The sequence below is a fragment of the Gopherus evgoodei genome, chromosome 1 (assembly GCF_007399415.2).
Source record: "Gopherus evgoodei ecotype Sinaloan lineage chromosome 1, rGopEvg1_v1.p, whole genome shotgun sequence".
NCBI classification, from domain to species: domain Eukaryota; kingdom Metazoa; phylum Chordata; order Testudines; family Testudinidae; genus Gopherus; species Gopherus evgoodei.
The window spans coordinates 58,472,015-58,499,700 of record NC_044322.1 but is presented as its reverse complement, the minus strand read 5'-3'; the positions used below and the strand labels follow the sequence as shown (position 1 = coordinate 58,499,700).

The 27,686-nt window shown below is 42.8% G+C and overlaps 1 long non-coding RNA gene across 2 annotated transcripts in view; it reads left to right on the top strand.

Annotated features, from left to right (window-relative positions):
* Positions 1 to 27,686, top strand: part of LOC115652988 — a 61,515-nt gene that overhangs the window by 2,007 nt on the left and 31,822 nt on the right. The window contains exons 2-4 of one of the 2 annotated variants that reach the window (XR_004000810.1): positions 5,190 to 5,240; positions 5,561 to 5,710; positions 26,957 to 27,100. This is a non-coding gene — a long non-coding RNA (uncharacterized LOC115652988). The remainder of the gene's footprint in view (positions 1 to 5,189; positions 5,241 to 5,560; positions 5,711 to 26,956; positions 27,101 to 27,686) is intronic. The other variant, XR_004000815.1, reaches the window with a different exon arrangement.

Here is a 27,686-nt window from a genome sequence, read left to right as displayed (position 1 = left end):
ATATAAAATAATCCTGAAAAACAACTAGGAATGTGTGCGGGAGGGGTGACATCTATAAAATAGTATGAAACTAATATGAATGTACACTTATGGAGGTATGCCTATAAAACAGGAGCCAATTTGGTTTGAATGTTAATTGTTTTGGGAAGGAGGAGGGAGGCATAGAGGTTGATGCTATGTGTGGGGGGAATTAAGGGGGGGAAGTTTCCTATTCATACGTTGGAAAGTAATTGAACTTTTTTTCCTGTATTTTATAGAAATTAGATCTCTCTGTTACAGGGTGCCACAACTGATGAAAAGTTCAGACATCCCCGCCACCCCCAACAACTTTTTCCCCCTTAGACTTTTCTTATGAATATGGGGACAATTTAAACAAGCAGCAAAGAATCCTGTGGCACCTTATAGACTAAAAGATGTTTTGGAGCATGAGCTTTCGTGGGTGAACACCCACTTGGTCGGATGTCATGCAACTTCTATTAGTCTATAAGGTGCCACAGGATTCTTTGCTGCTTTTACAGATCCAGACTAACACGGATACCCCTCTGATAATTTAAACAAGGGATCTCTGCAATTCTGTGTTAATTTGTCAGTGAGCGGCCACAACTGAGAGCCTTTTGTATGTGTGGGGGATTGATGGGAGGGGAACTCTCTATAAAATGATATTAAACTAATTTAAACGTGTGCCTGAGGTGGTTTATCTATAAAATAGTATACAAGTTGCCTTGAACATATGTTTAATTGTTTGGGGAAGGAGGAGTGAGTGGCTTAGTGCTGTGTGTGTGATATGTTTACTAAAATATTGTTTTAATTTATCTGTCTCTCAAAAACTTAACTAAAATTGAGACCTCTAATATAGTTTAAGCCAGTAAGTGTTAATTTCTAATGAATATAAAAACTATAAAGAAATAAAAGAGGACATTAAATAAGGAAAATTGGAATAAAGTGTAGGCATGATTCAATTAGGGTTTCTCTACCAGTTTTTAAAGACAAATGCTGAAGTTACTGTGGAGGAAGAGAACATTTTATTCATGGTCCAGAACCAAAAGACAAATAAGGTTAATTGCTAAATTCACATCGATTTTGTAAAAAGTTTGAAGAAATCTACATGCATGCTCCTTTTGAATGGCATTTTAGATTTTCAAAAGCAGCAAAGAGTCCTGTGGCACCTCATGCATCCGACGAAGTGGATATTCACCCACGAAAGCTCATGCTCCAATATGTCTATTAGTCTATAAGGTGCCACACGACTCTTTGCTGCTTTTACAGATCCAGACTAACATAGCTACCCCTCTGATATTTTAGGTTTGATTTATATTTGAATATGTTACGGTGAATAATTCCATAAAAGGCCATGAGGTTAGAATAGTCTTCAGACTGACTCAGGACAACGTGATGCAATTTAATAATCTATGATGTTTGAATTTGCAGAAGGTTGCAGGATTAAAGAATACCTTCTAATTGGCGTGGCTTGTGAGGCATGGGTTGTCATAAGCTTCCAAAACAGGGGATTTTTGCCATTTGGCTGAGGACACTTTGTAGGGTGACCTGTTTTTCTCTTCTCTCTAACTTTCCTTTCTGTACTTCTTCAAAACTTTCTTTGGCCACCGTGAAAGATGTCTGAAATTGTGCCCTGCACACATGTAACTATTGTGTCTTCTTTCTCTGTCACTAATACTTTGTGCCTTTTTGCAATTATTTAATCAGTTTTATTTAGAATCATACTAACTATGCAAAAACCATTATTTCCCTCTCAAATGGGAGAAAAGGTATAAAATTAATATTTATTCATTTATTTGTAATGCTTCCAGTATGGATAAATTAAATAAAAATGAAAACAAATCTCATTTTTTTCCAAAATGGCTGATGATGCCAAAAATGCACGTGCCCCAAAATGATACATAGGGGGCTTAGAAGGGGTAAGCGGGACTTCCAAAATTTAGGGCAGTTGTCCCAAAACTTTATATCTTTCGCTCCTCATGCCCCTATCTGCGTCATGCCCCAGCCCTTCCCCCACCCCAGCTGGGGCCAGGAGTGGGGCTGCAGCTTCAGGAGGAGGGGATGCAGACATGGGTAAAGGGTCCAAGTCTGGACCCAAGCTGGGGCTGGGGCTAGGGTGACCAGGCAGCAAGTGTGAAAAATTGGGACGGGGGTGGGGGGTAATCGGTGTCTATATAAGACAAAATGCCAAATATCGGGACTGTCCCTATAAAATCAGAACATCTGGGGCTGGGGCTCGGGGTAGGAGCAGAGCAGAGACCGGGGGGCTGAAACCATCTGCTGGGGCCCCGGGTACAGGACCGGTAGTGAAACCCTTGGTGGGGGGCTGGCAGCTGGGGCCGGCGTCCGGGACCAGGGGCAGAGCTGGGTGGTGCTCCAACCCCCCATGGGGGTTGGCCTGCACCCCAGCTGCACCCTCTCCCCTGAATGTTCTTCATCCCACAGTTTGGGGACCTCTGCCTTAAGGCCAAGTCCTCAGACCTCCAGGGGGTGGAACAAAAGGCAGGGTATGCGGTCTAATAATGGGGCCTAATCTGCACAATATCACAGTGGTGGGGCTGGAAACCTGTCAAACACTGCATGCTAAGAACAGGTGTAGATTTATTGCTGTTTAGACATGTTATCACTAGTCACTGCAAGAACTCGGTGTGGCTATGACTACAAGCAGGTTGGAAAGTAACTTACAGGACATACTGGTACTGCCAGAGTCTGGAGGGAGTGTGGTCTCATCCAGAAAAGGCATGGCCTCAACTGGAACAGGCAGGGCCTCTCAAGATTTAAAGTCCCTGGCAGGACCTTTAAATCAACCTGGGACTCCCAGATGCGGAGGTGGCTGGGAGCCCCTGGGGCTCATGGGCAAATTAAAGGGCCTGGGGCTCTGGCCGCCATGGAGCTCCGAGCCCTTTAAATCCCCACCACAGCTCTAGCTGGGATTTAAAGGGCTCGGCACTCCTGCTGCTGTGGAGAGCTCCGAGTCCTTTAAATCCCGGCCCCAGCCCAGCCGCTGAAGCTGCAGGTGGGATTTAAAGGGCTCTGGGCTCCCCGCAGTGGCAGGGAGCTCTGAGCCTTTTAAATCCCAGCCTCAGCCCAGCCCTGAAGCTGTGGGTGGGATTTAAAGGGCTTGGTGCTCCCCACTGCAGCGGGGAGCCCAGATCCCTTTTAATCCCAGCTGCGGAAGCAGGTGTGGTCTGGCACGGCGTACTGGCTCGTGCCGGTATGCCGGACTGGACCGGACCAGCTTACTTTCACCTCTGACTACAAGCAGCAACAGCGACCCTAAAAGGATTGAGGAGGGACTAGTGGTGAGACCAGAGTCCCCTATTCTGACTACCAGTCATTCACCTAACGGAGTGTAACAGCAGCCATACTCTTCCTGTGCATCAGGGAACCCCAGGAGGCAACATGCATGATGTGTTTTTAAAGATTTAATGGCGGCCACTGTTTTGGCATGGCTCTCAAACACTGTGCTGAACTGAGAGCAGTATGGAGAGCTCCTTCTTCAAGTGCATTTAAACGCCTGTGCAGTGTTTGCCATTAGATTATTATTTATTAGATTATTATCTTCCAAAGCCCCAAGTAATGGAACCTAAAATTAAAATCTTTACAAAATTTACATTGCCGTGGTCGTCAATGTCTTCCCTACAACACCACATCTGCTGTTAGGAATCTCAAGCAGGGAAGATTTCATGGTGAGCACTGTACTCTCCTTTGAAAGGAAATGGCACTGAAGAGAGACTGTCACACATGGACATTCTCTCTTCAGTGCCTTTTCCTTGCAAAGGAGGGTCAGACCAGTAGTTAGTGCTGTAAATTAATGTTAAAGCCAAATTTCTACAAGTCATTTCCAACCAGAATCCTGATCCAAGGCCCCTTGCACTTTGGAAACATCCCCCAACCCTACCGATTTCATGGTCTGACCCATCTCTGCACTTACAGGCAGCGAGTCAAAGTACAAAGTATTTCTAATCTTATACAGGTGCATAACTAGGACAGAATTGTGACAGTATTAAAAAAAGACAAAACAACACACACAGTACACTGTGAATCTGCTGCCATAATTCTTGATTGAATCCAGACTCTGTTTTGTCTGTCTCTACATTGAGGCATGACAATATATTGAATTTCTTTCATTGTACACTGCAATATCAATTCAGCAAAGAATCCTGTGGCACGTTATAGACTAACAGATATATTGGAGCATAAGCATTCGTGGGTGAATACCCACTTCGTCAGATACAATATCAGTGGGAAATATAATTGATATCAAAAAAGGAGTGTGTGTCTTTTATGGCAAAGTCAGCTTCCATAGAACATCTGCATTGCTATATAGGGTGTGTGCTGCTATTTGAACCCTCTCATTGAGCGTTTTCTAGATGGCACTAACAGTGTTTGCTATAAATTCATATGGTGCCTGGAGGGTTACTTTCATTTCATTCTTTAGAATTTCTCATTAACAATGCTGGTTCAGGCTACAAGAGTGCAAACCAAAACAATTTTTATTCTGAACAAACTGTGGAGGTGACACAGCAGAAACATGGGAATCTGTGAATGTATTCTAAAGCTCTGAAAAACACAAACATAATGCACAAAATCAGAGATTTTTAAAAATCAGGGAAGAATGTTGCATATCCTTTGGTGTTATCTTAAAATGGAACAGTCTAAGAGCAATTAGTTCCACAACATGAGGCACCCTCTGCGTGCACATGTATAAGGTTAGAAATGTTCTGCAGTCTGACTGGCTGCCTGCCTGTGCTTTATAACAGAGATGGGTCAGCCCATGAAATTTACAGGGTTGGGGGATGTTCCTAAAGTGCCAAGGTTCTGGTTTGAATTGACTCATGTGGAAATACATGTGTATTTCATGTGCATAGATAATGTTATTTATTTCATCTGTGGCACATATGTGTGTGGACAGTACTGAATGGAAGGGGCCATTTCCATACTAGTTCATATGCTGTATGAGTCAATATACGAGATCATATCCGTCCTATAGATATATGTTCCACAGCATAAAGCATGTTATATTTATACCCATCTGAAACTACGTCTATAATATATTTGTTTTGAATGGGCATGTCTATATTTATTTGTTTTCCAGGATGTGATCTCATCCTGGCAGTGCACTACCACATGTCCTATGAGTAAATGGTTTTCTTCAAATCCTATTTCTCCTGGGTTTGTTGTATTTACAGATCCTCTCCTGAGTGGTTGCACGGTGTGTGTAGCAGGATTACATTACTAAGGTAATGACTGTAAAACTGGGACAGGAAAGGGGTGGAATTAAAAAAAATCCAGTAATTTAGTAGTAAATGGGCAAAACAGTTTTTTTTTCAGACAGAAATTATTAAAGAAAACAAAAAATATCTTAGCAAACCAAGTATCCTGCAAATTGGCTGAATCTGTGGACTCGGCAGGTAAACAAATTGGCCAGGCCCACCAGGGTGCTTACCCTGGCGAGCCGCGTGCCAGAGGTTGCCGACCCCTGGTTTAGCATATTTGGCACATAAATACCTTATTACACTAGCTACAGCAGAGCCATGCGAATGCCCGTTTTCATTTTCAGGTGACACAATTGTGACAGTTCCCCCCCCGAGGTGCCACCTGGTAATGGGGTACCATGGAGCCCCCCTGACCCACCAGCCTGGGCTCCCTCTACACTGTACCACTGTGATCAGCCTGCTAAGCCCTCTCCCAGGCTCCAGAATACACACAGGTAAGGACACACCTCGCTGCAGTACATACAGACTGCTGTGATCAGCTTTGCATGGGGAGGCTACAGCTAAGCAACTACCCAGCTGCTCAAGTGCACACCCCCTTCTGGAGTGTAAACCCCAAATTATACCGTCTTGCGCTACACAGAGATCTGTACAGTGTATGCTCCTGACATTCGCCCCCTCCCTCAATGTAGAGTCTCTGGGTAAGGATAAAAGGGGTAAAAAACAAGGGTGATTTCATGGTAAGGGTCTACTACAGACCACCTAACCAGGAAGAAGAGGTAGATGAGGCTTTTTTAAAACAACTAGCAAAATCATCTGAAACACAGGACTTAGTGGTGATGGGGGACTTCAACTACTCAGCCATCTGTTGAGAAAATAACACAGCAGGGCACAGATTATCCAACAAGTTCTTGGAATGTATTGGAGACATATTTTATTTCAGAAGGTAGAGAAACCTACTAGGGGAGAGGCTGTTCTAGATTTGATTTTGACAAATAGGTAGGAACTGGTTGAGAATTTGAAAGTGGAAGGCAGCTTGGGTGAAAGTGATCATGAAATAATAGAGTTCATGATTCTAAGAAATGGAGGAGGGAGAGCAGTGAAATAAAGACAATGGATTCCAAGAAGGCAGACTTTAGCAAACTCCAGGAGTTGGTAGGTAAGATCCCATGGGAAGCAAGTCTAAGGGTCAAAACAATTGAAGAACTGCCAACTGTCTTCAAAGAGACATGATTAAGGGCACAAAAGCAAACTATCCCACTGCTCAGGAAAGATAGGATGTATGGCAAGAGACCACCCTGGCTTAACCATGAGATATTCAGCAATCTAAAAATCAAAAAAGAGTCCTACAAAATGTGGAAACTAGGTCAGATTACAAAGGATGAATATAAACAAATAACACAAATATGTAGGGACAAAATTAGAAAGGCCAAGGCACAAAATGAGATCAAACTAGCTAGAGAAATAAAGGGTAATAAGAAAACATTCTACAAATATGTTAGAAGCAAGAAGACGACCAAGGACACGGTAGGGCCGTTACTCAATGAGAGGGAAAATAACAAAAGAAAATGTGGAAATGGCAGAGGTGCTTAATGACTTCTTTGTTTTGGTTTTCAACAACAAGGTTGGTGGTGATTGGACGTTTAACATAGTGAATGATGGTGAAAATGACGTAGGAACCGAAGAGCCTAAAATAGGGAAAGAACAAGTTAAAAATTACTTTGACAAATTAGATGTCTTTAAGTCTTTAAGTCACCAAGAACTGATAAAATGCATCCCTAGAATACTCAAGGAGCTGACTGAGGAGATATCTGAGCTGTTAGCAATTATCTTTGAAAAGTCATGGAAGATGGGAGAGATTCCAGATGACTGGAAAAGGGCAAATATTGTGCCAATCTATAAAAACAGAAATAAGGAGAACCCAAGGAATTACAGACCAGTCAGCTTAACTTCTGTAGCTGAAAAGATAATGGAGCAAATAATTAAGCAATCAATTTGCAAACATCTAGAAGATAATAAGGTGATAAGTAACAATCACATGGATTTGTCATGAACAAATCATGTCAAACCAACCTGATAGCTTTCTTTGACAGAGTAACAAGCCTTGTAGATATCAGGGAAGTAGTAGATGTGGCATATCTTGATTTTAGTAAGGTTTTGATACTGTCTTGCATGACCTTCTCACAAACAAACTAGGGAAATGCAACCTAGATGGAGCTACTATAAGGTGAGTGCAAAACTGGCTGGAAAACCGTTCCCAGAGAGTAGTTATCAGTGGTTAACAGTCATGCTGGAAGGGCATAATGAGTGAGATCCCGCAGGGATCAGTTCTGGGTCCAGTTCTATTCAATATCTTCATAAATGATTTCGATAATGGCATAGAGAGTACACTTATAAAGTTTGAGGATGATACCTAGCTGGGAGGGGTTACAAATGTTTTGGAGGATAGGATTACAATTCAAAATGATCCGGACAAACTGGAGAAACGGTCTGAAGTAAACAGAATGTAATTCAATAAGGACAAATGCAAAGTACTCCACTTAGGAAGGAACAATCGGTTGCACACATACAAAGTGGGAAATGACTGCCTAAGAAAGGAATCTGGTGATCATAGTGGACCACAAGCTAAATATGAGTCAACAGTGTAACTCTGTTGCAAAAAAGTGAACATCATTCTGGGATGTATTAGCAGGAATGTTGTAAGCAAGACCTGAGAAGTAATTCTTCCACTCTACTCCATGCTGATTAGGCCTCAACTGGAGTATTGTGTCCTGTTCTGGGTGCCACATTTCAAGAAGGATGTAGACAAATGGGAGAGAGTCCAGAGAAGAGTAACAAAAATGATTAAAGGTCTAGAAAACATGACCTATGAAGGAAAATTGAAAAAATTGTGTTTGTTTAATCTGGAGAAGAGAAGACTGAGAGGGGACATGATAACAGTTTTCAAGTATATAAAAGGTTGTTACAAGGAGAAGGGAGAAAAATTGTTTTTCTTAACCTCTGAGGATAGGACAAGAAGCAATGGGCTTAAATTGCAGCAAGGGAGGTTTAGGTTGGACATTAGGAAAATCTTCCTAACTGTCAGGGTGGATAAGCACTGGAATAAATTGCCTAGGGAGGTTGTGGAATCTCCATCATTGGAGATCTTTAAGTGCAGGTTAGACAAACACCTGTCAGGGATGATCTAGGTAATACTTAGTCCTGCCATAAGTGCACGGGAGTGGACTAGATGACGTATTGAGGTCCCTTCTAGTCCTATGATTCTATGATTCTGTGTGAATAGCAATAGTTTATACATTGTTTCAGACCCTCTTTAGAGAATTAAAATCCTAGCCGCAGGAGATAAGATCAACTATATTCTTCATTTTTTAAAGAAATTCTAACTTTGAGAAGCTGCTGGTGAGTCATACAATTTCTTTCCCTACCATGAAGAACTAGGACAGGGGTCAGCAACCTCTGGCACGCGGCTCGCTAGGGTAAGCACTCTGGCGGGCTGGGCCAGTTTGTTTACCTGCCGCATCGGCAGGTTCAGCTGATCACTGCTCCCACTGGCCACGGTTCGTCGTCTCAGGCCAATAGGGGCTGTGGAAAGTGGGGCGGACCGAGGGATGTGCTGGCTGCAGCTTCCTGCCACCCCCATTGGCCTGGGATGGAGAACTATGGTCAGTGGGAGCCGCAATTGGCCGAACCTGCCGATGCGGCAGGTAAACAAACTGGCCTGGCCCACCAGGGTGCTTACCCTGGCGAGCCACATGCCAGAGGTTGCCGACCCCTGAACTAGGATGTGATGTTTAGGGAAGGGACACACATTTTAAAGCAGTGGCATTAATCTTCCAATTTTAATTGCCCAACCAGTACTTAATCTTTTGTCTCCAAGTTGCCAAAAATAAAAAAAAAAGGGCTAACTCAGTACTCAAAGCATTAGATTTGGCTAAGCTCCATTTAGATTCTGGACAAGTATCAGAATATTGGTATTCTGTACATGTATCAAAATTAATAATTCAGGACAAGCAGATTACTCCCGCAACAAACTACACTGGGGAGTAAACTAAAGGGTATGTTTATAAAATATAGGCAAAAGGAAAGGAAGCCAGTCAGATGAGTTTCTCAAACACCTTAACAAAAATCACAGCAAGTCTTAGAAGACAAGAGGGATTACTGATGGATCTGAAATTTCAGCAGTTGGTGATATGTTTTTAAATCTTAATTATGAATATTCTGGAGAGGATAGATTCAAAAGCATACATTTATAATAAATTCTAATTGCTAACATTGGACCTGATCCAAAGCCCACTGAAGCCGATGGAAAGACTTTCACTGATTTTTAATGAATCTTGGATCAGGTCTAATATAAGTAGCTATAGGCCAGAACCCAAACTCAGATCAACCATAATTAAAGGTGGTATAAAATATACTGGGCTAAATAGCTAGCTAGAGCTGGACAGTCCCAGGGCAGTTCAGATTTGGACCCAGATCTGAACTTCACAACAGGGCCTTGTAATTTAAACTGAATTTCATTTAGTTCAATGTTCTTTAGTCCGAGAAACATAATGAATGATATATTTAAGTAGCATCTGGGTTTTACACAGTCCAAGTTTCCAAGGAAGACAAGAAAACACAATGGAAAGGCTATACAATGGCTTTCTAAGGAATACTGAGCACATCATGCTCTGACTGCATGCTAATAACTTCATTTTCAGTGAGTGCATAACATTCCATGAATCTTCTTTGCCTTCTTGATGACCTCGTATTTGGGGAAATGGAAATGGAAGCTGTAGGGTAGCTTGAGCCACCCCTTTCCTGACTACAGGCTGAATAATCCCACTCCGTCCTGTCATAAACAGATAGCTAAGGGTTAATGTTCTTTTACCTGTAAAGGGGTAACATCAGTAACCTGAAACACCTGACCAGAGGACCAATCAGAAAACAAGACTTTTTCAAATCTGGGTGGAGGGAAGTTTTGGGTGTGAGTTCTTTGTTCTTTGTCTTGTGTCTGTGCTCTCTCGGCTATGAAAGTGATTTTTCTATCTCCAGGCTTTCTAATCTTCTGTTTCCAAGTTGTAAGTACAAAAATAGTAAGACAATAAGGTTTATATTGTTTTCTTTTGTATTTACATGTGTGCAGTTGCTGGAATGTGTTAAATTGTATTCTTTTTGGATAAGGCTGTTTATTCATTTTTTTCTTTTAAGCAAATGACCCTGTATTTGTCACCTTAATACAGAGAGACCATTTTTATGTCCTTTTCTTTCTTTTTATATAAAGCTTTCTTTTTAAGACCTGTTGGAGTTTTTCTTTAGTGGGGACTCCAGGGAATTGAGTCTGCAGCTCACCAGGGAACTGGTGGGAGGAAGAAGTCAGGGGGAAAATCTCTTTGTGTTAGATTTACTAAGCCTGACTTTGCATACTCTCTGGGTGAGGGGGAAGGGAGCTTAGCTATCTCAGTACTTGTGTTTTCCAGGACTGGAAATAGGGAGGGTGGAGTCCCTCTGTTTAGATTCACGGAGCTTGCTTCTGTATATCTCTCCAGGAACCCAGGGAGGGAACACCTGGAGGGGAGGAGGGGGAAGGGAAATGGTTTATTTCCCTTTGTTGTGAGACTCAAGGAGTCTAAGTCTGGGGGTCCCCCAGGGAAGGTTTTGGGGAAACCACAGTGCGCCAGGCACTGTATAGATTCCTGGCTGGTGGCAGCTTTACCAGGTCCAAGCTGGTAACTAAGCTTGTAGGTTTTCATGCTAACACCCATATTTTGGACGCTAAGGTCCAGATCTGGAAAAAATGTTATGACACCTCCAAAGCCATTTTTTAAAAACTGGACAATAGCAAATGTAATCAGAAAGGATCACTGTGGAGGAACAACTCCAGACGAGCTCAGCTGAGGGCCTACTTAACTGTTGTTCCAACTTTTCAAGGGGACTTTTGGCACATGTAACCCTGTTTTTGTAGAACAGGTCAGTGGCAGAGAGGATGAACTGTCCAGGCCATTTTTGGGAAACAGATGGAGGACCGGACTGGTCATATAGCCCTTGATCAGTTGTACAGAACTCTACTTAACATTCCATGCACGGCTTCCATTAGTCTTGACAGGCCTTTCACTCCAACGGATGATTATTCCATGAATAGACTCACTGTACTGCTCTCATAGATGTGTTCCTAAGGTGTGGGAAGACACAAGAATAACTGTTTTGGCAGAGAAATCCTGATCACAGAAAACTAGTCTATTTCATTTGCTACTGTACATACAGAAGGCTTCCATACATGCATGAACTATTCTTGTTGATGTAAGCCAGATAGTGGATGCTACATTTTGCTCACCCAGAAAGGACTGGAGCACTTCAGTCAGTATGTTTTACCTCCACTGTGCACCAGAGCCAGAAAGCTATTTGGTGTGGTTATGGAATCTGATAATATCTTTCATCACAATAACATGTAGCAGATGAAGTAAGGCTTGATGTTTTGAATTAGTCAGGTGGTTCATATTAATTATTATTTTTGTTACTGTAGCACATAGAGCCCCAAATGACACCAGAGCCCCTTGTGCAAAGCACTGTATAACAATAGGAGACAGCTTCTGCCCTGGAGAACTTACAATATGCATTGCAGTCAAAGGGTGGGTGAAACAAAGTCTTATTATCCTCCAGTTGGGAAGCAAAGGCACAAAGAGATTAAGTGACTTGCCCAAGGCCCCACAGGAAATCTGTGGCAGGGTCAGGAATCAAATCTAGATCTCCATATGTTGCCCGCTTCAACACCACTGAAATCCTACTTAACTTCTGCTAGACCCTTGCACAGGGGTGAATTTAATCCTTTGTCATTAAAAATATGTTCAGAATACTGCATGTATGTCCACTCAGAAACTCACTTAGACAGGGCCGCTCCAGGCAACAGCCAACCAAGCACATACTTGGGGCAGCACCTTGTAAGGGGCGGCCAATCTTGGAGTGGCGGGGCGGCTCTTGGGTTTTTTTGGTTTTTTTTTTGTGGGGCGGGACTAGTGGTTTTTTTTGTTTTGGTGGGGCAGCTCCCGGGGGGGGGTTGTTTTTGTTTTGGCGGGGCTGCGTTCGGGGGGGGAGGGTGTTACGGCAGGGCAGCCCTGGGTTTGTTTTTTTTTTGTTTTGGTGGGGCGGTGCTCAGGGTTTTTGTTTTTGTTTTGGTTTGGTGGGGCGGGGCGATGCTCGGAGTTTTTTTGTTTTGGTGGGGCAGCGCTTGGGGGGTTGTTTTTGTTTTGGCAGGGCAGCACTCAGGGGGTTTGTTACAGCAGGGCGGTGCTTGGGGTTATTTTGTTTTTTTTGGTTGGGTGGGGTGGCACTCGGGGGGTTGTTTTTGTTTCGGCAGGGTGGCATTCGGGGGAGTTGTTGTGGCGGGGTGGCCCCTTTTTTTGTTTGTTTGCCTGGGGCAGCAAAAAAGTTAGAGCCAGTCCTGCACTTAGAAATATGCCTGCTATCCACAGCATATCTGTAGTACAGTCTATTCATGATGTTCTGTTCAGGTTCTTATACCACACCCATCATCAGGGTATCTGAGCTCCTTGCATGACAATAATTGGTGTGGCAATCTTCCAGTGATGCCAAGGTTGCATTTTTCTGCCAGTCTTTGGATTCCTGAAGTGTAGCGCTTAGCATAAATGAGAGAATTAACATAAGATCTCAGAGAAGAACTAAAAATGTGGAGGCTAAGGATAGAATGTAGAAGTGGAAACTGAGCAGGAGTTGTGAGGCAGGTAAGAAATTCATTCCTCCTGTAAGCCCAAGGAAGTCAATAGTTACTCCAGGGATGAATTTGGCCCATTGACAGTTAAAATCTGATATGTCTTTAACTAAGTTACTTGAGGGAAAAAACGAACAAAAAATGCTCAGAAATGAGCGTTGCCTTCTCCCTGCCACTTCTGATCCTGTTATGCAAACTGACAGGGTGAAAGCCTGATATGTGGCATTCCTGTAAACGGAATATATATAAATAAATTAATTCCCTGTATTGCAGTTGAGAAAAAATACTTGTGCCATATCCACCACTCCAGCTGTGAAGAGATATATCTAGTTATTCCGATCGATACAGGGCTCCAGAAACTCAATGTTGTTGCATTATCTGTGAGTCTGGTTGGACAGGCCAATTTAATGGAAGGAGAAATTAAAATGGATTAAAATTGGTGTAGACTGAGGCATAGAGGAAGAAGAGAACTGCTTTGATTGCTTATAGCATAGGATGCAGAGCAGGTAGGAATATCTTGGATTGATTCCAGATATGTCACATAGCAGCTTCCAAAGATATTAGCACTAAAGGGCCCTTTTATTTTCATAGCCATGCGTCAGTAATAAGAAGAGGCTGTCCAATGGCTGGAAGCCAAAATGCCCAAACTATCTGATTTTTTTAAAGCTGATGTTTACTGTCCCTAGCATCACAAAAGCTGCCCGGAGAGCAGCTGGGCTGGGGAGTCTGGAACAAGAAACTCTTTCTGTGACTCTGCTTTCCCACAACGTCTCATATTTCATGATTGCTGGTGGGCAAGAGGTGGATGAAATGCATAGTTGATCTGAAACATAAAAAGGCAAAGGCAGAATTAAAAATTGGACCAGTCACAGTTAGCTCTGTGAAAAAACTAAACCACCATGATAATTGTACAATGGTGACAGTAAATACATGGCCCTTTCAACCAGCTGGCTTCCTGTCTGTGATGTGGAATGTGGGTGGGAAATTTACACCTCACCAGGAGCAGAGTTACAAATGTGTTGATATTTTTTAACCCACATCTAAAGGTTGGATGGGTCCTGAATCATTTTTTAAACTACATTTTATTTTATTTTTTTAAAAAGTCACATTTAAATTCTTTTTATATGCCTGGCAAGAGAGTGTTTGGAAAATGGCTCATGCTTTAAATCAGAAATTGGATGAAGTGCTACAGTCTCTGCTGTGAGATCATGGAAATGGAGACTTCTGTCTCCTTATAGGTGGTCCCCTTTCCGTACAGATGAAGGCCCGCTGCGAGGACAATATGGGGCAAGCCAGCACTTCCAACACTCTGCTGTACTTTTCCTGTGGAGAAATACAAGCCTTGAGTCTCCAGAGCTGTTGATCTGGCACCTTTCATGGGAACCAAATTCAGTACAAACAATACAATGAAATCCTGTGAATCACTTCTTATTTCTCCTGCTCAAGATTTGTCACAGAGAGAGTGTGGTGGCAGCATAACTTGTGCTCATAAACCCCTACCCTCTCACTAGGGCTGGAGAGCTTCACAAATGCATGGAGCTGTAAAATCTTCCCCCAGGCCACAGAATAGCTTTGTAGCTACAAATCCAGCCCCATGGCTATGCAACCCTTTCACTGCCTCCCCCTGGCTCTTCTTCCTTATTGGTGCTTTGCATAGTGGCAGATTCTGAGACTTCCATCCTGAAATCCACTTACATGACAGCAAGCAGAAAGCCTATCTGGATTTGAGCTCTGTGCTTTACAGAAGGTGTGTATCCTCCTAACTCCTTGTCACCCCATTCAGGGGAAACTACACTGGGCTAGCTGCATGTTCAGTCCCGTGCACATGCAGAGGCAAAGACAGAAATTGCCCCATGATGAACATTTCTTGCTGCTCCTTCCATCCAAAGCATTCCAGTTATGCTGGCGTGAACTTCCTAAATGTCCTTATGCTACACTAAAGGAAATTGGGACCCCAAGAAACAATTTCAAAATGAGTATCTTGTGTTAAGGCTAATGCCTTTCTCCCTCGTTTTCATCTGCGACTTCTAGGATATGCTAGTAAAAACGACACTAAAGCCTTAAGTCTGATTCTCATTTATACAGGGGCCACTTTATATGGCTCTTCTAGTGGATGTGAGTCAAAGACCCCTTTCAACTGCCAGAATGTCACAAAGTGGAGTTAGTGTAAATGAGAATTAGGCTCTGAAAGGTAATTCCACAAAACCACCCAGAGATGCCAGCTTTATTTCTGAGGGAAATCAGAGGTACTCCAACAGCATAGTTCTAACTTCCATAGGTGGCAATTGACATAAGATGTGACACAAGAATTACTGGGAGCTGAGTTCCTCTTCATGGATAAACAGAAGCAACAAATGGATTCTAAACAAATATTTATTTCAATGTTAGGGGAGGTGGCCTGTAAAAATGACTCATGATCGATATGTTTATCTACCAAGAACTTCTTTTTAATGAGTAACGCCCACATTCCACTAGCTAAGCTCACTAGGGCAAGGGGTGATTCTCATGTACACTAAGGATCCTTCACAGCCCCTACTCCACCAGCATGGTATAAAGGGGGCTTAATGTGAAGGTGAACCCCAGCAACTAGTTTTATCCCTGATCTAGCACTAGTATTTTCCATATAAGGAGGTGGCAGGACACTACTTGGTAGCTGTCACTGCTTCAGATAGAGTGAAAGTACAGATCAGTTCACTGGGCCAGGTCACTGGGAGGCACACAGTCCAAAAGTCTCCCACTTTCCAGGCAAGCAGCCAAAAGACCAGCGTTGTGCCATGTCGAGTCTGTGTATTGTTGAACTGGGATATCTTTGAAATGAGATGGCAATGGGTGCAGAATAGGCCATAAACCTAGAACTCTGACTCAACAAGATAGGGGACAACAGTCTCATTTTTCCAGCCTACCTCTTAATAGTGACATTATCTTGTGCACAGTCTTCCCCGCCCAGTTCACAATTGTCTGGCATCCCCCCACCCCTCTTCACTCCCATTGGTGATCACATAATATCCCTGAACACATGCAACATTTGTTTACATGGAAAAGTGATATTCAGGAAATAGTTATGTAATTTTGCTGTCTTTTGTACATTGAATACAGTTGATCACATAATATACTTTTACTCTTCATTTCATTTTCTCCTCTCCCATCTGTTCTGTTTCTCTTCAGTGGGAAAAAAGAAGAGACCATACCATATGACTGGCCAGTTCCCTTCCACCCATCAATCATCCCCAGACCAGTTTGGGAATATCTACTCTAGTTTATAGACTTCAGTTTCACACTTTAAAGCCGCTATGTATTGCTATTGCTTGAGTTACAGGTTAAATGATGCCTTTCCATTTTAGCCACTATAAAGAAAATTATTCCAGAGACTTTCTCATTGTGGCAGAAAAGCTCCTCCCCCTCTTCTCCTCCCCTGCGTCCAGACTGAAGCTTCATCCGCAGGTAGCAGCAGCCTTTTGTGGAAGAGCTGGGATATAGGCCAAGTTCCATCTGGTGCATGGCTGCCTGAGTGATGCATAAAACAGGAACCGTGCTGTTCATTTCCAACTGCTTTGTGGATTAGAAACATAGGAATTGCTATAGCAGAACAGAGCAATGGTCCATCTAGTGGCTAATGCCGGATGCTTTGGAGAGAGGCATAAAATGCCCATAATGAATCTAATTATGCAATATTATACCAGTAGGGGAAATTTCTAGCTGACCTCATCTGGTAATCAGATTATGCCCTGAAGCATGAGGATTGATAGCTTTTGTAATTTCAGCCTATCTAGACTAACGGTGTATGCTCTATTTATTTATATTAATGTACAGGAAAAAGTTCAGCCTCGGTACAAGAAGGTGGAACTGCATTAGCTTCAGTGGTGTTACAGGGGTGATGAATGTGGTCCATTATATTTGTTAAATAATTTTATTTGGCCATAGCAGAAAATTTTTTACAGTTGGATTTTTCTCACCACAGCTGAGCAAACATGGGTCCCTTCCTACACAAGAGAGCATGCCTTTGAGTGTAATATTCCTGCTGGGTTTCCAGCAAGGGAACAGCATTTATTTAAAAAAAATAATAATAAACAGCTGGCAGTTATTGAGGTAGACTTTATATGGGCACACGATCAGTCTTGGGAAAATAAACCTCAAGTGCCTACTATAATATAGATATATACTTTAGAAGTACATGTTTATTTATATGTTTTAACAAAAAAAGCACTTTTCTAGAAACATCATGTGGCCCTTCAAAGAGTGGCAGTGGTATTTTCTAATAAACACTCTGGAAGGTGAGTAGAATGGCAATCAAAGCAGACATGAATTGTCAAAAGAAACTGCAAAATTCACTATGAATATGATTTTTATCTAGGACACGTGTGTGTGTGAGAGAGAGAGACCAGAACCAGGCTGCAATGTTATTTACGACTAGAGGTTGGTGAGAACTATATGCAGGGTGCAGTTTTGCTGAGGAATTTAGCCCATCCTTTTTGTATTATTCACTATTATTTGTCAAGTGGTTTGTGCAAACGTATTTTATTGTGTGCATTTCTTGCCAGTTGTTTGCTATGATTATTGCTTTGCGTACTCATTGTTTGTAATTTGCCAGTCATACCATGTTATTGTCCACTTAAATCACATGGTGTTGTTTTTACTCCCTGACTGAGAAACCCGCAAGCCATCAGAGAGCTTTCAAGGAGGTAGTATGCACACTGCCAGCACTGATATTTTTGTGACTATATATTGACAAAAGTATTTGTGTCACCTGGACTTACCTTTTGTTTGGCACATTCATTTTAAAAAGTTAGAGAGAGGACACAGGAGAAAGGCTGCATGAGAGATGAACTGTTTGCTATGCAAACCACCACATGCACTCTAAATAGTCAGACATGTCCATGTTTTGTAAGCACCCAAACACTATTAAAGTATTATATTTAATGTTAGGGTTCTCTAGTGCCATTAAATAATCATGTCTGAGTGATTGATTATAAACCGGTAAACTTGAAAATAAAATAAGAACTTGCTGATTGGAAGGTTTCCTAAACTTCCCCGATTCACCATTTGTCTTCTTTTAATGTCATTTCCTGATATGCAGCTGCAGTTGCAATGCTCTCCTGAATCTGATTCCTTCGCCTGTCACTCAGGGTGAGCGTTCCATTTCCATAATGCTTCTAATTGGCATATCAGGCACTTGGAAGCTCAGGTACAGGGGAGGATTTTGCCTCGTGTGGTAAAGGAAGCAAAATCACTGAATCATATTTTGCTGTCCGTACAGTGCACAACGCTCATGCGTGTAATCCAGTCGCTGAACTAAGGGGGGACTTTTGGGGTAAGAGCCTTTGATGCAAAGGCACAAAGCAACCAGAGCATAGTGATGAATCTGTCCCAGTGGAGTTATTCACAGTTTGCATCAGTGCAACTGGGAGCAGAATCTGACTCAACAGCAGAACATTTACTGATGCCACATGAGATGTCATCTCATGAACCTTTAGCCGGTGCACCACGGCCATGATATACATTCCAAATGGCATCCCCATTTGAGAATGCACCTTCACTATGACAGAAAATACAACTGGGAGCCCGAGAACCTGCTTCACCATTACTTGCACATTGTGTAGTCATTTACACCTTTGCAAAGATGGTGCAAAATGCTACCATGGATGTGCGTAGAGAATTTTGATAAGATTTTAGCACAATGACTACTATTATTATTTATTTGTATTACGGTCATGCTTGGGAGCGCTAATCATGGACAAAGACTCCATTGTGTTAGGGGCTGTACAAACACAGAACAAAAAGATGGTCCCTCACCCACAGAGCTTACACAAAGGAAAAATCAGTCCATAGTCTTTAAACACTAGGCAGGCTGTGGTAGCACCCTGGCTTCAGGGTTCTAAACATTCTGCATCAGTTTATCAAGATCTTCCCACATGTCTCTCTCTTATGCACAGCCGGGACAGCTGTAGGCATCTGGAATGCACTTCTAGCTCTTGACCCAGCTGCTCTGGATCCACTTGTCTCTAAAACTTGGTAATTTATCAAAATGTTCTTTCAATTAAAAAAAATGACCTTCCACACTGATCTCTATCCCCCCTCTGCCAAGCAAGAATTGCATGAAACGTTTGTGTGCTTTCTGAGCATTTCCAAGCGCTTTGGCATACATTGTCCAACTATGTTTTTATGTCACTCCCAGCTCAGTGGGCTAGCAAACGCACACCAAATGAAATATGAACTGGATTATTCAATGTATGTTACCACTACTGCCAACTCTTCCTTGCAGTGCTCCAGGGGACTGAGGTCATTTCTTGAGTTTTGGTAGTTTTAAAAACCATAACTCAAATATATTAAGATAAAACAAATCTGAGGGCTGAGCCTTAGGTTCTGGTTTACTTAGCCTGCCCCTACTATTTGGTTTCATTTAGAGGACAAACTGCAGCAAATTCATTCCTGATAATAACTTCACTGAAGTTAACAGAGGTACACGGGGGATTAATTTGACCCATTGTATCTACTTTGATTCTTGCCTATTTACACTGGATTTGGCTGAAGAAACCCTTGGCCCGATTATGTTTAAGTTCAGTTTATTTGACTTGTTCAGGTCCTGCAGGGCTCCTAAGGATTGCAGGCACCAGACAGCTGTGCTCAGCCTTGTCTGCTACAGTAATGTCAAGGAAACCTATCAGAACTGGCAAAGCTTCAGAACACTGGGGTGCGCCTGGCTTACAATAGGCAGAACCATTCCAATGAAAATAAACTGTTCCTGGACAAAACAGCTACCTCCATGTCTTTTTAAAAACCAGGGATATGTTTTGAGCAGACTGCAAGGTGGGAGCTGATACTCTGAAAGCTATCTTCTCACCAACCAAACAGCAGTAAGTGAGAGAGGAAATGGAGCAAAGCTACAGCACATTTGTAAAAAGGCAAAAATCTGACCATTGTATTTACCTCTTGCAAATTTGGTTGTGAGCAAGGACATCAGCAAAAGAACCCCTGTGAACCTTAGCCAGGATTTCCATTGTTGCAGCATTACCTTATTTGCCTGAGTTCTGGATCCTATGGAAATGTCACTCACAGAGGAGATAAGAGCAGTGACAGACGAACTTCCCCTACCTAGTGTTTTCTTTGTGAATATAGATTTTTTTTTTGACTATGAAAATCAAGTGCAAAAATGGCATACAGTAACTGACCACTTTACCCACAGCCCCAGCACAGCAAGGTCAGACTTTTCAAAGGCTTGGGAAGGTGCAAATAATGTTTTGACCTTTCTGGGGGCTCAAATGGTAGTTGAATGCCATGGGGATTTTCCAAGTTGGTAAATGGTCACACCCAAGTTATCTGAGCACCCAGTGGCTTGAGTATTACAAGGGAACATCTTACACAGGTATAAAAGGCTGGCCAAAGGGAACACCCCTGGGGAATTAGGCCCACAGGGTCAAATCCCGCTCTCAGTTATGCTAGTGTAAATCATCAGTTAGTCCATTTGGCTAGGTTCAGTGGTACGCCCTGGCTGCCTGTAACATAAAATGCCTGAAAATTCAGCTTAGCTATCCGGTTGAGCTTAGTTCATAGCTGGTTTGTACTGCTACAATGGTGCAAACAACTGGAGCGCACCAGTGAAAATGGCATGTTAGTTTTCATGGAGTTACTCCAAATTTACAATGCACTGAGAGCAAAATTTGCGGCAAAAGAACCTGATCCTGCACATTGAAGTCAGTGAGAAGGTTGTCATTAATTTCAATAGGAACAGGGCCTAACCTACCCTCTGACCCCCTAGAGATGGTCTTTTCAAGGCAGGGCTGAGGTAGACTGGCGGAGCAAAGTGAAGGAAGCTTTTCACTGCCCAGTCCAGACTGTACCCATTGTGTAGAAGAACAGAGAACTTCACTTTACGTTCCTATCAACTGGGACCCTTTCACCAGCACCGAATTCTATATTTAGAATGAAGAGGCCAACCAACACTATTACACTGTTTCCCACCCTGGCTTTCAGAAGGCAGAGTAGTTCCTTTTCAGTGCTGTACACTTTACATCCCAAATCAAACAGATTGCACAAGCTTTTACTCAGGTTGTCATAAACAGATAGCTAAGGGTTAATGTTTTTTACACCTAGAAAGAAGTTCCTGAAACACCTGACCAGAGGACCAATTAGGAAACCAGACTTTTTTAGATCTGGGTGGAGGGAGTTTTGTGTGTGAGTCCTTTGTTCTGGGGTCTTCGGTCTGCCTTTTTTTCAGCTATGAGAAGTGATTTCTGTTTCCTGCTTTCTAATCTTCTGTTTCCCAGTTGTAAGTACAAACAAATCAGATAGTGAGTTATATGGGTTTTTTTTTTTTGTATTTACATGTTTATAGTTGCTGGAGTGCTTTAAATTGTATTTTTTTTTAATAAGGCTGTTTATTCAATATTTTTTTAAGCAATTGACCCTGTATTTGTTACCTTAATACAGAGAGACCATTTTTATGTATTTTTTTTCTTTTTATATAAAGCTTTATTTTAAGACCTGTTGGAGTTTTCTTTAGTGGGGAACTCCAGGGAAATTGAGTCTGTACTCACCAGGGAATTGGTGGGAGGAAGAAGTCAGGGGGAAATCTGTGTGTGTTAGATTTACTAGCCTGACTTTGCATTCCCTCTGGGTGAGGGGGGAAGAGAGATTAACTCTCGGTACTTCTGTTTTCCAAGGCTGGGAACGGGGAGGGTGGAGTCCCTCTGTTTAGATTCACGGAGCTTGCGTCTGTGTCTCTCTCCAGGAACACCTGGACGGGGGAAGGGAAAAGGTTTATTTCCCTTTGTTGTGAGACTCAAGGGATTTGGGTCTTGGGGTCCCCAGGGAAGGTTTTGGGGGGGACCAGAGTGCCCCAAAACACTCTAATTTTTTGGGTGGTGGCAGCTTTACCAGGTCCAAGCTAGTAATTAAGCTTGGAGGTTTTCATGCTAACCCCCATAGATTTGGACGCTAAGGTCCAAATCTGGGACTAGGTTATGATACAGGTAGCACTTGATTCCTGTTTTTATTTAACAACAATATCCCTAGTTGTGAGGGGGTTGCAATTTTTTTTCAGTCTTTCTTACTGAAAAGCCCAAATACCCAGGAAACATCAAACCAATTTGTTGAAGTTATGCAGTTCCTTCTGAGCCTCCTCATTCAGCTACAGTGTGTTGGATTGGGGAAATTTTAGTTAAATATAAAAGAAAAAATATACATATTTCATTAACCATTGACTTGAGCTTTCAGTGCATTAGGTCATGAGCGCAGGTCTGGGGAGATCTCTGGAACTATCACATTTGTCACTAGTGTACAGAGCAGGAAAAATTCCATATACATAGCTCAAGACCATGTTCTATGTATGTTCTATAATTAGATTTCACAAACCAAATATCAAGTGTGAACTCCTCAGACACTATAACATCCTTAACATGGAGTCACAGACAGTCTCCTTGGGCACTCCAGTCTATCTTGCCACCCAGGCAAGCCTACCATTCTGATAGATGGTCCCTTACACCAAAAATTACAACAATGTTACTCCCAGGCCCAAAGGATCAGTCACTTACCTCAGGTCAAAACAATGAGAAGTCCTTGTGGCACCTGAGAGACTAACAAATTTATGTGGGCCCAAATAAATGTGTTAGTCTCTCAGGTGCCACAAGGACTCCTTGTTGTTTTTGCTGATACAAACTAATGGCTACCAGTCTGAAACTTTACCCCAGGTCAATTTATCTTAGGTCTCTCACCAAAGACAAGGCTTGAAGCCAATCCTGTAATAAACTAACTAGGAAAAAGGAATGAGAGTTATTTACAAGGTTAAAGCAGGTAAACATACACACACAAATTAGTTAGTCTTAGGTTCCAAAAGACAATAGAAGCTGCTGTAATATGCAAGCTCTAGAAGTCCTTTAGGGTTAGCCTAAACTAAGCAGCTTGGGGATCCCTTGCTTATGCTTAGAAATATTCCCCTCTCCAAATTCCAAGCAGCATAGTGATATACATCCAGCAAGGATTTTTATTGCTGTCCTCCAAAGTTCAACCTGGGAGGGGATGAGGATTTGTGCATGTTCCCTCTCCATAGATGTTTGAAGGAGAAATCAACAAAGCCTTTTGTCCACTGATGTTCCACAGTGGTTCATCTGGGGTCTGTATGCCTTCTTTTGTTGGGCAGGGGATGACTTCTCTACTGGTGAACTCCTAATTCACGCTTAGTAATGCATCCCTCTTGGATGTGGGGGTTTCCAGTTTCAAAGCAACCACTTTTATCGTTACAGAGCAAATACTTAACTATGACCTTATAACATGGAATCCAGATACTGTAAGTGAGATTAAGGCAGGCAGCAACTCACAAGCATTTCACAAAGTCCACACACTAAACACATCTCTATAAATCTAATACCTATTTTAACAATACTAACACACAGGTGAGCCAGACTGATTTCCAGATATGCATTTGTCAGTGTTCAGTGAGGCCTAAGAGCCTTCACATGAGTGTCACACATGCCCCTCCACCCCCACCTCATTCCCTGACAACCAAGAGGCATCACTCTGAGATTTGTCACTATCTCTTTGTTCTCAGTGTTGGTGTGGAGGGGAGTGGGTCACAGGGCAGACAGAACAAACCATATTCTCCTTTTCCAAACTATTTGACAAGACTAACAAGTTTCTGCCCCCTGCCTGTTTATATTACAGCAAGTTAATGCTTAGTCATGCTCTGGAGCGTGCTACGGAGCCTCAGCTCCGGCCTTTCACAATGTGCAAGGGAGTGTGTGTCTATATAACAGCATGTAACAATGTAAATGATTGCACTGGCATTTGCCCAGCTAGAATGGAAAGTACCCAGGGAAATGCTGCTGACAGATACTATAGTGTTATGGTGCGTCCTGTCAGACATAATGTGCTGAGTCTCAAGAGTCTGCCAGATTGATGAGCCCCATCGGCTCGCCTGCAAACCAACAAACAACGCTTTGGCTGAGTCAGCAAAGTGTCCAGGCAGCTCATCTCCTGCAAGTGTTTTTATTTCAGATGTCGGGAAAAGGGACACTGATACTCTATAATCAGAGCATGTTCCCCTTGTTAGTTCTGATTTCTAAGAGAAACTAAAGCAGCTTTTCCTGCTGCCATTTTCATTACCTTCTCTGAAAAGAAAAGCAAAAGCTGCATAATTAGGTAGCCGTGTCAATTGATTTTATCCCCTTCTTTCTAGGAACTAATCTGATTCACTAAATACACTGTATAATCATGTCTTTTTTCCTAAAGATTATCTTAGTTATATTTACCCATTCAGTGTCCATTATTGTTTCCATTTATAACTATACAACTGCAGTACTAGGTTATTCGTTTTTACTTTACAGGCATTGAAAGGGATTGTGTCTGTTCTTATTGGTGCCTCCCAGCAGGGCCAGATTTTTAGCTCAGTTACCCTGGTGTAAATCTGGAGTAATCCCATTGATTTCAATCTGGCCATTCGGTTTGTACACCTGCTGCTGGCAGCTCTGGAGAACAGGCTTGACCTCCTTTTGGAGACAATCAGTGCCTCACTTGAAGTGGCCACTGGCAAAATTCTCAAGGTGCCCCTTACATAGGGAGCTCCCTTTTGGTTTTCAATGCTTTTCAGTGGGAATGCAGAATTATGAACAGACTATTTTATTTATTGCAATGGAGAACACTGTGTCATGCCCATCTGCTACTCTGGGTGCCTTGGATATTTAAAAAAAAAATTTAACCCAGCAAAAGCAGCAAAGAATCCTGTGGCACCTTATAGACTAACATGCGCTTTCGTGGGTGAATACCCACTTCGTCAGATGCATGTAGTGGAAATTTCCAGGGGCAAGTGTGTGTGTGTGTGTATATATATATATATATATATATATATATAATATGCAGGCAAGCTAGAGATAATGAGGTAGTTCAATCAGGGAGGATGAGGCCCTGTTCTAGCAGTTGAGGTGTGAAAACCAAGGGAGGAGAAACTGGTTTTGTAATTGGCAAGCCATTCACAGTCTTTGTTTAATCCTGAGCTGATGGTGTCAAATTTGCGGCCCTGTTCTAGCAGTTGAGGTGTGAAAACCAAGGGAGGAGAAACTGGTTTTGTAATTGGCAAGCCATTCACAGTCTTTGTTTAATCCTGAGCTGATGGTGTCAAATTTGCAGATGAACTGAAGCTCAGCAGTTTCTCTTTGAAGTCTGGTCCTGAAGTTTTTTTGCAGCAGGATGGCCACCTTAAGGTCTGCTATAGTGTGGCCAGGGAGGTTGAAGTGTTCTCCTACAGGTTTTTGTATATTGCCATTCCTAATATCTGATTTGTGTCCATTTATCCTTTTTCATAGCGACTGTCCAGTTTGGCCAATGTACATAGCAGAGGGGCATTGCTGGCATATGATAGCGTATATTACATTGGTGGAAGTGCAGGTGAATGAACCAGTGATGGTGTGGCTGATCTGGTTAGGTCCTGTGATGGTGTTGCTGGTGTAGATATGTGGGCAGAGTTGGCATCGAGGTTTGTTGCATGGATTGGTTCCTGAGCTAGAGTTACTATGGTGCAGTGTGCAGTTGCTGGTGAGAATATGTTTCAGGTTGGCAGGTTGCCTGTGGGCAAGGACTGGCCTGCCACCCAAGGCCTGTGAAAGTGTGGGATCATTGTCCAGGTTGGGTTGTAGATCCCTGATGATGCATTGGAGAGGTTTTAGCTGGGGACTGTATGTGATGGCCAGTGGAGTCCTGTTGGTTTCTCTCTTGGGTTTGTCTTGCAGTAGGAGGCTTCTGGGTACACGTCTGGCTCTGTTGATCTGTTTCCTTATTTCCTCGTGCAGGTATTGTAGTTTTGAGAATGCTTGGTGGAGATTTTGTAGGTGTTGGTCTCTGTCTGAGGGGTTAGAGCAGATGCGGTTGTACCTCAGTGCTTGGCTGTAGACAATGGATCGTGTGATGTGCCCGGGATGGAATCTGGAGGCATGAAGGTAGGCATAGCGGTCTGTACGTTTTTGGTTTAGGGTGGTGGTAATGTGACCATCACTTATTTGCACTGTGGTGTCTAGGAAGTGGACCTCCTGTGTAGACTGGTCCAGGCTGAGGTTGATGGTGGGGTGGAAGCTGTTGAAATCGTGGTGGAATTTTTCCAGAGACTCCTTCCCATGGGTCCAGATGATGAAGATGTCATCAATGTAGCGTAGGTAGAGAAGGGGCGTGAGTGGATGAGAGCTGAGGAAGCGTTGTTCCAGGTCGGCCATAAAAATATTGGCATATTGTGGGGCCATGCGGGTGCCCATAGCGGTGCCACTGATCTGGAGATATATATTGTCATCAAATTTGAAATAATTGTGTATGAGGATAAAGGCACAGAGCTCAGCAGCCAGTTGTGCTGTGGCATCATCAGGGATACTGTTCCTGACAGTTTGTATTCCATCTGTGTGTGGGATGTTCGTGTAGAGAGCCTCTACATCCATGGTGGCTAGGATGGTGTTTTCTGGAAGGTCACCAATGCTTTGTAGTTTCCTCAGGAAATCAGTGGTGTCATGGAGATAGCTGGGAGTGCTGGTGGCAAGCTGTTGACTCATGCTAGCCAGTCCTTCCTTCTTGAATCTGAAAGCTCCTATCAGCCCACGGAGCAGCAGACTGAGATTAGGAAATGACTCCTGAGCTCCCACTTGGCTGTGGGAAATATTAATACTTGAGATTCACTTTTTCAAAAAAACCCAACACTATGCTCAGCACCCTTGCTATCCCAGGCATGGGGTTTTCTTGATGATCAGGCCATATCATGTAGGACCACTCAAAGTTCTGTGATGTGGCAACTATGGCAGGACTATGATGAGACCAACAAACTCAGTTTTATGTATGTATTATTTTTACACAGGATTTTAACTCGGATCTCTTGGAGACAAAAGGCAAGTGCTTTATACAACCTTTAGCCCAGTACCTATGGTCTCTCTGACTATTCTTGGACTGATGAAAACACACCCTGTGATGTGTTGTTGCTTAGATATCAGTCACCGTTATATCTTACTGCTTCAATAATTACTGGTTTGCATGCACTTCACATGAATTCTAATTGATACAAGTGCAACAATGTCAACAGGGTGAAGCAATGCATCATCGCCCTTCTCAATGAACAGAATGGATTCTCATGCATAACTGCTTCAGATGTGATCAGCTCACAGTAGCAGCCACATGCCTGTTTAGCAGGAGACCTGCTGATGACCACAGTTGCATGGATGTCCAGGTATGTTACCATCTGCTGTAGCTGGACTTGGTCCTAAAAAGGTGTTAACATTCAGAAGACCTCTTGAAAATATTGAACCTCTAACATTTCACAAGTCCAGCAGTGCGGGCATATTAGCAATTATCTAACAAGGTGTGTGGAGCACTGTGTGGCCAAAGGGAGTTATACTGTAGAGTATTTCAGAATCATTGTGAGACATGAGCCAGCTTTAGGCCTGAATGTGGGGTAGAAACCATACCATTTGGTTTAGTCAATGATATTCTCTGCAGATGGTGACAGAATGAGAGTGCTGATTTCATTTAGATCTGTCAGCAGCCATTCAGACCCTTGACCATGAGAGCATGTGGAAACATCTGCAGGTCCTAGCACACATCTGATATTTAGGTGCCAATTCCCCTTGTTCTGAGAGGACCCACAGAGGAGCAGTGGGAAAGTGCTCTTCTGTCCTGAGGCCTCTCTCATGAAGGGTGCACGCACAGAGGTCTACTTTGTCACCCGTTGTTCAATGTACACATGAGACTGCTGCAGCCGGGGGGTGGAGGGGCTAGTGAAGAGATGTGCAATGTATTCAGCCTGCTGATGACAC